The sequence below is a fragment of the Somniosus microcephalus genome, chromosome 13, assembly GCF_052327205.1.
Source record: "Somniosus microcephalus isolate GS21.2 chromosome 13, FLI_Smic_1.0, whole genome shotgun sequence".
Classification (NCBI taxonomy): Eukaryota; Metazoa; Chordata; class Chondrichthyes; order Squaliformes; family Somniosidae; genus Somniosus; species Somniosus microcephalus.
Genome location: NC_140999.1, coordinates 175,234,805 through 175,245,281, shown reverse-complemented (window position 1 = coordinate 175,245,281; position 10,477 = coordinate 175,234,805). Strand labels below are relative to the sequence as shown.

The 10,477-nt window shown below is 44.8% G+C and overlaps 1 protein-coding gene across 3 annotated transcripts in view; it reads right to left on the bottom strand.

The window, feature by feature from the left end:
* Positions 1-369: 369 nt before the first annotated feature.
* LOC147108792 (uncharacterized) overlaps positions 370-10,477 on the bottom strand; it is a 102,668-nt gene continuing 92,560 nt past the window's right edge. For 2 of the 3 annotated variants that reach the window (XM_086005628.1, XM_086005627.1), the window contains exon 16: positions 370-5,525. The gene's annotated coding sequence lies outside the window, so the exon portion shown is untranslated. The remainder of the gene's footprint in view (positions 5,526-10,477) is intronic. The other variant, XR_015080655.1, reaches the window with a different exon arrangement.

Sequence of the window (10,477 nt, the reverse complement as noted above, 5' to 3'; positions counted from 1 at the left end):
GGCAGTGCTGCCCCGAACATTGCTCAGCGCTCTGCCGATACCGCACCTCTCACTCCCTTTAGTGCTCTACGGGACTTGGTAGCACTTGATGCTTAGGAAGCATTAATCTCAGTTTAGAAAATTGTCCATAGTTTTGATTGTATGTGTGTGTCTGTTCATGTGTTTTTATATGTATGCGGGGTGATGTGGGGGGGGGGTGTCGGGTGCGGGGATAGGGGTGAAGGTTATTACCAATGGCAATACAAACATAACAGATTTTCTTGAGCAACTCACTATCATGTGCTACATATCTGGCTTCCAAGTAACAATATTATACATTTACAGTACGTGAACACAAGGGAAACAGGAAGATTAAAATAAATTGGAACAATTAATATTTTAATTTTTAACAGATTCTATGCAGGCATCTACAGCGTAAGCAAGTATTTTTTAGGATAAGTACATTAAATAATACATTCGAATTTAATTGTGAGAAAAAATGGAAAATGTGACCTTTATTCAGATATTACAGTACTAGTTACAATATTCACAAATAAACGGGTCAGTGTACCAGTGCGCCAGAGACGGATGCCAGCTTGCCTGTACACAAACTCGTGGAAATGCTGGTTTCTGAAGAATGTATTGTGCCTTGATCAACCTCTAGAGCAAATAAAAGACCTGCATTTCTATAGCGTCTTTCACGACCTCAGGACGTTCCAGAGCGCTTTACAGCCAATGAAGTACTTTTTTGAAGTGTAGTCGCTGTTATAATGTAGGAAATGCTTGAGCCAATTTGCGCACAGCAAGCTCCCACAAACAGCACTGTGATAATGACCAGATAATCTATTTTTACTGATGTTGATTGAGGGATAAATATTAGCTGAGTTGTTGTAGTAAGGGATTTGTTATCTCGCAGACCTGCTCAGAAATTGGCCTTTTCACTGCTTCTGGGACTTCTTATTTCAGTACTCAGGCAACAAATCACACCACACGTGGTGAGTAAAGACATTCAGGGGATTTGCCTCAGGTATTGTGCCATGATAAATTACTAGCCCCAAGTATAAACAAGGAAAAGGAAACAAGTGATCTGATCAAACTACACAATGTAATCGTAAAGTTTATTAACAGTGGCTGCTATCTTATTAGAGCCTGATGCTAAGGTTTCTTATGATAGAAACGGAAAAGTTTCTCACTTAAACCTTGGCCGGAATTTTGCCAGCGCTCAGGGGGTGGGTTTGGAGGCGGGACATCTGGCAAAATCGCAAAGATTGACAGTGGGTCGGAAACCCGCTGTCAACCCGTCTCCAATCAATCTTCCCAAGTGTCGGGTCCCCGATTTGCGCATGGACCCGACACCTAGCAGCGGGAAGAGGATTATAGCCACTTAACTGCTTGTTAACAGGTTGTTAACAGGCTTTTTCTAATTTTGACACTTCTACTGTGGGCTTCCTGACGTCCAGACACCACGCCAGGGTAAGTGTGGCATGTTGTGAGTCTGCTGTAATGTTTATGCATTGATGACAGCTGCAGAAGTGGTGTGAAGGATCCGATGGTGCACTGGTGAGTTTCAGAGGTAAGGAAATGTTGGGAAACTCATTTTTAATGTATTTACTCTTTTCTGTAGGTAACAGGTTTTGAATTGGCTGTCTAGTCCCACCTCATTGGGAGATCCTCTCTCACCAGTGACAGATCGCTTCTGTAACCTCACCTGCAGCTGCCATCTGTTCTAGCCTAAGGAGGGAGTCACTGGAGAGCCTGGGTGCAAGAGCTCCCCTTTGTACAGTCATTGTCAGTGTTTGCAGCACCTCAATGCTGTCAAACACTGAAAAATCAACTGTCAAAAAAAATTGTGCGTGGTCCCTTTAAGAAAACCGGCAGATGACGCGTCATCAAATGACGTCATCTGACACCGGATTCCTCTTAATTGGCTGGCAAACCCGCAGGGCGGGCTTAACAAGGCCAATTGACGTAAAATTCCGTCTGTGGGCCGGATGTAGTTGTGTAGTTGGGGGCGGGACTGGAACCCGGAAGGCAGCTGACCCGCTCCCAAGCCGCCTCGAAGCATAAAATCGCGGCCCTTGTGTTTGAAACCTATGGTGAACTCATTATATATCAAATGTTTGAAACTAAATCACAGGACTCTCACTTAGTGCAATAGATATTTACATTAGGAGCCAAATAATATTCTGTTAAAAAATTCTCTTTATGTTATGCGCTATCTTAAAGCAAGGCAGAAGGTATACAATCCACTCCCAGGACTTTATTGCTGTATTGCTAGTTACAAGGAGCTGCATGACTCTGTAATTTTCCCTTCTTTGGGAAGGCGTCTAGTCTTCACTCAGTGCCTCTGCACAGCTCTGAGACTCAGATAGGAATTCACTGAGCGGGGTGGAATCACAACTAGAAACTTACTGGCTCCCACTGGATGGGCCAGAACAGTGGAGCTCCGTAGCATGATGCCATCATGTTGTCCTATTTATTTATAAAATGGCAAACACCGGTAAATGATTACATGTAAATGCACTTCCAGCATGGTTTGTGCCACGTGTCAGAATTTTGTAGGCGCTTTGGGAAGGAAATGACCTTGTGTGGTGGATTCACAATCTGAAGGCTGTTTTCCTTGGATTGTAAGGGGGGGGGGGAGGCTGCTTCCATCTACTCAAATAAAAAGAGTGCTCAGGCCTTTCTGGAAGACATCTGTATTAACAGTAAATACGATTTTCTTTAGTAAAATTTTTTCTTTTAATTTACATGTACTGCAAACATCTCTTCACTGAGCATTGCACAGCTTGGTAGTTGTGACGGGTACGACAGGTATGCTACCTAAGAAATAATAAGAAAGTAGCAACTCAGCTATTGAATTCATACAGACTCCTGTTGCTCACTATAAAAGGAATGCACCACAGCAAATGGAAGGGGAAGAATAAATCCCCCGAATTAGGGTCGCGGCTGATTCCATGCTTTTATGGTCACAGCACGGAGTGGCGCTTGAAACGAGCACAGCTCAGGAAATCGGGGTCTGCACGTATGTGCTTTGGGTAGCCCCCCCAATATTCCCTGACCAATCATTGATTATTCAGTTTATAGTTTACAGGTGGAACTGTTATAAACAGGGCGTGTTGTGGCCAACCATGCAATGTGTCAAATATCTCCAAAGTGAAACTGACTGGATAACGGAGAATTGGCTGATGGTCATCCTCACTCATCGGGTGTCTACCTTATGTGGCTGGTCATTCTGCTCTAATATTCGAAGACGAGCTTTAATTGAAACCCCCTCATTTTAACGAGTATTGTGCATTGCTGGAGCCCATAAAAGTGAGTTGGGATTGGTTTGTTGTTTTGATGTTAAAACTGCAGCGATCCGATTTTTATTTCTTTTATATATATATACAATTGCAGTAAATAAAATTACGTAAGTGTGAGGGTGGAGGGCAATTTAGGCTGGATTTATATTGTAACGTTAGCATCGTGAAGTGGGTTCTGCCTTCCTGCAGGAGGCAGTGTCACACTATTTGGCACCACAGGAAGTATCATTCCAGTTTGGGGCCAAAGCTGTTTTGAAATGTGTTCAGGCCCATTTAAAATTTGATTTTAAAATGACTTCAAGTTGATTTTAAATGTTTAGACAATGCGTAATTTCCATCTGCACTCTCAAACGATTTAAGGTTGACCAGTTGGAAATGGATCGCTGCCCATTTGTAACGGAGATGGGGGAATTCCAGTTGGAGCCAGGCAGTATAACTGAGGTGGAACCAATGCTGCAGCTACTAGTCTAAATGCACCCTTTAACAGCCCTATTCCTACACGTGGAAAGGTTTTAACTACTTTATCCCCATAAAGGTTCCCTTTGCAGGTGCAAAGACCAAAACCAGATGCTTTATTAGCACAGAATTAATTTAAAACTGCTTTTATGCTGACTTTAGAGGTGGGTTATTGCCACCAGCTTCCAGTCTTATGCACCAAGCACCAACCTCAATGTAAACTTGCTGGATTCACTGCCCAGCCATTGGGAAGATCTGAAAAAATAGGTCCTCCTTGCGACTGGATTTAGTGAATCTAATAGGTTGGTGCTGGCTGTACACGTTCTATGTGCCAGGAGCTGATGGCGCTGATACCTCTCTAAGGCCAATGTAGAAGTTGCTTCACTTCATAACTTGATTCTTTCATTAGCATTTCAAATGTTACAAAAATGAAAATACATTTAAAAAAACGTCAGCATGTTACTAATCACCAGTAACAGGAATGTGCTTCCTGTTTCTGTTCAAACCTCACCTATTAAATGGGACCCTCTGTAATGACTATGCCCCAGAGAAAGATACAATGCTAGCATTTATGTTCTTTGAAAAATTACAGTGCGTTATGCAGTTACGTTCCTACAGCTTATCCTGAAACAAATTGTGATGCTCTTTTCCGAACACTTATGAAGGTAAGTCAGAGATTGAGAGGGATGTAGGTGGAGCTGAATAAATTATGCAATTGTTGGCAGAATGACTTAGTGTATTGAGATGCTACACCAGAGAGTGGTAGAGCACAGGCACATGAACTCAGGTTGGCCTGTCTGGGAATGAGATAGTGGAGGTCAAGCATTCCCATTAGGGATGAGGGGAAAAAGTCAGAGGGAGGTGTCATTAGGGTCTTTTTCTCAACTGCTCACCTCAATGGAGCAACACAGGAACCATATCAGAGTTCTAAAGACCCAAGACCAGGAGGAACAGTATAACCCACAAGTAATATAAGACTTGTAGAAGTACTGAATGATAGGCTGAAGGCTTCCTCCCTCTGTAAGGGTCCTAAGTGAAATGAATTTAGGCAAATTCAATCCAGTTCCTAGTACGTTAGTGTACAACACTTACTATTAATTTGGCATTAAATTGGTAATCTCATTTGGAGAGGCTGTAGGAATGGCTGGAGTTAGGAAATAGAAGAATGTATGGCAGCAGGAGCTATAATGAAGTTAGGGTTAAGGCACATCATTGTGGTAGAGTAGAGAAAGTCTTATTCTGTGCCTAGGCTGTGTTACATCTGACATGGGAATGCTCAGTATCAATACAGGATATCATAAGTGGAAGTCCTCCATTTCCTCAGCAATTAAGTCATTCCTCAACTCAACAAGAAAATGTCCGTTACAAATGGCAGCTTTTTTTAAAACTGTGTACTGGGTCAGGTAGTGCCTATGGTATTGTGATTCTGTCTATGTAACTTTTTAATTCAGTCTAGACATTTCATAAGTACGTAACATAACTGATTATGAAAAGCAAAATTAATTTCTACTCTTAACTGCGGGTGTTCAATTCTAAATGTGCTATTGATCCACTAGAGGGTTTGGTTGACTAGTGCTCAGGTAATGCAGAAAGAATATTGGAAGTTTGTGTGATTGAACTGCAGCTTAAAATAGTCATGTATGTATTGGTAGTCTTAACTTCTCTTCAGTTCATGGAGAGTCTTCATTCTTCAGCTCTGTAGCTTTGGAATCTTTGTATTAAATCTCCTCCTTAGTTTGGACCACAGAAGAAAACATATATTGTCAACGCGGTAACTGGATTCTTCTGTAACATACAAAGTCATGGAGTATTAATACACAGTCTACAGGCCCTCTCTCATCAGAAACTGTAAACCTTACCAACTACTACCTTTAAAACCTATCTATAAAATACTGAACTATGAATATCTCCATGTTTTTTCCCCAAGTCTATAGTGCCCTAATTTTATCTTTTTTTTTAATCGCTTATGGGATCTGGGCGTCGCTGGCAAGGCCAGCATTTATTGCCCATTCCTAGTTGCCCTTGAGAAGGTGGCGGTGAGCTGCCTTCTTGAACCGCTACAGTCCTTTTGGTGAAAGTACTCCCACAGTGCTATTAGGGAGGGAGTTCTAGGATTTTGACCCAGCGATGATGAAGGAACGGCGTTATACTTCTAAGTCAGAATGGTGTGTGACTTGGAGGGGATCTTGGAGGTGGTGGTGTTCCCATGCGCCTGCTGCCCTTGTCCTTCTAGGTGGAAGAGGTCGCGGGTTTGGGAGGTGCTGCCAAAAAAGCCTTGGCGAGTTGCTGCAGTGCATCTTGTAGATGGTACACACTGCAGCCACGGTACTTCAGTGGTGGAGGGAGTGAATGTTTAAGGTGGTGGATGGGGTGCCAATCAAGCGGGCTGCTTTGTCCTGGATGTTGTTGAGCTTCTTGAGTGTTGTTGGAGCTGCACTCATCCAGGCAAGTGGAGAGTATTCCATCACACTCCTTACTTGTGCCTTGTAGATGGTAGAAAGGCTTTGGGGATTCAGGAGGTGAGACACTCGCCGCAGAATACCTAGCCTCTGACCTGCTCTTGTTGCCACAGTATTTATGTGGCTGGCCCAGTTAAGTTTCTGGTCAATGGTGACCCCCAGGATGTTGATGGTGGGGGGTTCAGCGATGATAATGCCGTTGAATGTCAAGGGGAGGTGGTTAGATTCTCACTTGTTGGAGATAGTCATTGCCTGGCACTTCTGTGGCACGAATGTTACCTGCTTCACTGGAGCTTTAGCAAACAATATTTGACACCGAGCCACATAAAGACATATTAGGACAGTTGACCAAAAGCTTGGTCAAAAAGGTAGGTTTTAAGCAGCGTCTAAAAGGAGGAGAGAGAAGTATGGAGGTGGAGAGGTTTAGGGGGGGAATTCCAGAACTTAGGGCCTAGACAATGGTGGGGTGATGGAAATCGGGGATGCACAAGAGGCCGGAATTGGAGGCATGCAGAGATCTCGGAGGGTTGTAGGGCTGGAGGAGGTCACAGAGATAGGGAGGGGCGAGGCCATGGAAGGATTTGAACACAAAGATGAGAATTTTTAAACTGAGGTGTTGCTGGACCGGGAGCCAATGTAGGTCAGCGAGCACCGGAGTGATGGGTGAATGGGACTTGGTGCGAGTTAGGAGATGGGCAGCAAAGTTTTGGATGAGTTAAATTTTACAGAGGATGGTAGGTGGGAGGCCGGCCAAGAGAGCATTGGAATAGGTAACAAAGACATGGATGAGGGTTTCAGCAGCCGATGGGCTGAGACATTTTAATGATGATGGCGCCTTTCAAAGAATAAAATTAATAAAACTTTAACATTCTGTTGCATTTTATTCTATCCAGTTCTATTTTTTTTCTTTCTCTTCTCTCCTCTCCTTCTGCTAAAAACCATGACTCCTTGCTGAAGTATGGTTGAACGGGCAGCAGCCACCCTCTGCTACCTCGCCCAAATGGCCATTATTCCTGTGTGAGCCTTAACAATGAGGGTAGTTTATCATTAGGGGCCATTACAGCCAAACCCGGTCACGTCCTCTCCTGATGTCCATATGCACTCACTTCCAGCAGGGGGCAGTAATCAGCAGCAAGAGCCCGAGCTGAATTTGGCCCTCCTAATGCAGGAGCGCCAAGGTCAATCGGAGCAACTCTGGTGCCCCTAGTTGCGATGATTTATTTCAGCAAGCACCAGGATTGAACCTGGGACTGTACGGCCCATCATCTACTTAACCAGCTGAACTATTGGGGCAGCTTTACCATGTTATTTAATATCGTCTGCGTTACTGATAGCAGCAGCAGGAGGGAGTTGAATTAATATTGGGGTATTAACCCGGGCTGTTTCTGTGGTTGTTGCATTTCAGCTGTGGGTATTAATTTAACTCCTTCACCTTCACACCATTTGGCACAAGCTTGCTGCCAGGTCAGTCCTCTCATGATATCATCAATACAACAGGAACAAAGCCAAACAGTAACCAATACATAAAAATGCTAAACAAAACATCAAATAAAAAAGAAAATGATGGGTTTAAAGCATAACAATTCTCGATTTTTGATTCTTGACAGTTTGATCTCTAAATGCTAAACTGATGGCAAAACTCCCTCATTAAACTTGATCACAGTGACATGTTAATGTATTTGCTACTCATATTGTACATTGTGATATGAACCCATGCTTTTACATTTATGAAAGAAAGCTATTGTTCAGAGTATAATGGCGATTTTTTGAATTCGTTCCCCAACAAAATGAAATGATGTTTTGTTTTCCACTCAGGAATGCTGCACATCCTTAACTAAATACATCTTGGCATATTCCACATCCACTGACTCCGCCTATTGTAACACAACCAGTATTACATTGATAATGTAGCAGGCAACAAAGGCTTCCTGCTAATGGTGACGGGTAGAAATCGAGCAGGAACAGGGCGGTAAGTCTTTGCACAGCTATTTTAACCGCACACCCACCCTGTTCCCGCTGGGCAGGATGTGGCTGATGCACTAGTGAGTGACTGTGGCTAAAGGGGATATTATTAATAATGGCCCGTATTTTCTTTTAAAAAAGGTACTGTGGCAGTACCACCGGTTGTCCCTTACATAAAGATACATAATTCCCTTTAACTTACCTTACTGTATGTATAACTTACCTGTTTGGGCCGTTGCCCCTTTAACTTACCTGTTGGGGCCGTTGCCCCTTTAAGAGGCGACCTAACGCGCTGACGTCACGCATCACATGACGCACGCGCGCCGGCCGCCGGCCCGACTCGGCCTTCCATGACGGCCGCCGGCACAGCCCGGCCTACCGCGACTTCGGCCGCATCGGCCAGCCGACGGGAGCGACGCGATCTCCCGCTCCCGCGGCAAGCACCGGCACAGCCCAGCCTCGGGACCTTGGCCTCAACGGCCAGCCTCCGTACCGGGGAGATGCACCGATGCAACAGCGCAGGTCACATGACCGCCTAAGCGCACGCGAACGTGCTCACGTCACAACGTGGTCACATGACGCCCAAAGCGCGGGAACACACAGCAGAGCATCATCACGCTCTCCACAGGACTGCGAACTCAGTCCTCATGGAGTCCCCGCTGGGACAAGACCGACACCACGCTGCTCCTACAGTCAGCCATCTTACCTGCTATCTTACCTGCTGTAATTAGCCTGTTCCTGTAAATAAACAACTTATTTATAGTTCGTCGAAGTCGAACTCGATTATTTAGTGGCGATGCACACGAACCGCTACAGTACGTTTATTTTTAGCCCTGTAAAAAACTTTAATTATTTTTTTCAAAAAATTAAATTTTTGTTGAAAATGTTTAATTGAATGTAATTTTAACTAATTTTAAATACGTGATTCAAAAAAATATTTATTTAATGTTTCAGTGTGTTTTTTGAGTGATCCCCATTCATACGTTTGACAGGTCTAAGCTGAGAGACCTGTCAAAAGTATGAAGAGGGATTCCCTTCTTTGATTGGTTCCCTATGGCCCACATGGTCGCAGGGATGCTTGTGAACCGCCTGCGCCCCTGGGATACCCGGGCCTCTGCACGCGCGGACCAGGAGAGGCCCAGGAGTGGAAATATCCGGACCTCCAGAGCCCTCAGGTAAGGGCGTAGATTTTTTCCAGATTGGAGGCATTCGCACGCAGGAAGCCTCCGATCGGAAAATCTGGGCTTACATACTTAAACATAATAATGGCTACTTTCCTAGTTACAAATATTATTCCAGTCCCACATACCAATGTGATTGACTCTTAACTGCCTCCTCAAGTGGTCTAGCGAGCCACTCAGTTCCACCACCACCTTCTCAGGGCAACTGGGAATGGGCAATAAACATTGGCCTTGTCAGTGACGCCCACATCCCGAGAATGGATGATAACACAACAAAATCACAAAGGTGGTAAATTCACCAACTCCTGTGATATTGAGTCACATAGATAAAGAAGACCCCAAGTTTGATCCCTGGTCTGTGCTGGGGTGGGATTGGGGAGGGGGTGGGGGGCACTGCAATTGGTCTTGGCTTTCAGGGGCTGGGAGGGGTAACATCGGCCAAGGTTGCTGCTGCTAATTGGTATCCAGTGACTCCAGGAAGTGCATCTGTATGAAGATCAAGCAAATTCAGGGTTGGGTTCAGCTGTGATGCCCACCAAAATGGAATAGCCCAGTGAAACTGACAAATGATTGGCCAATTGGATGAGGTACCAGAGGGCTGAGGCTGTAGCATAAGTCACTACGCTCAGTCTACATTCCTGCCTGATGTTTGTCCAAGCCACCTCCTACCTGATCCACTATAGCAGTGCTAGCCTATTTACACAGTGTAAGAAAGGAGGCATAACCTCATAGGAATGATGAGGAGGCCATTCAGCCCCTCCAGCCTTTTCCGCCATTCAATTAGATCATGGTTGTCCTGTACCTCAACTGGCCGCTAACCTCATAGTCCCCAACCCCGCACAGCCCGCTTCTACCTCCTTCCCAAGATCCACAAACAGGACTGCCCTGGTAGACCCATCGTTTCAGCCTGTTCTTGCCCCACGGAACTTATCTCTTCCTATCTCGACTCTATTTTTTCTCCCCTTGTCCAGTCTCTTCCCACCTACATTCGCGACTCTTCCGATGCCCTCCGTCACTTTAACAGTTTCCAGTTTCCTGGCCCCAACCGTCTCCTTTTCACCTTGGACGTCCAATCCCTCTACACCTCCATCCCCCACCAGGACGGCCTTCGGGCGCTCCGTTTCTTCCTTGAACA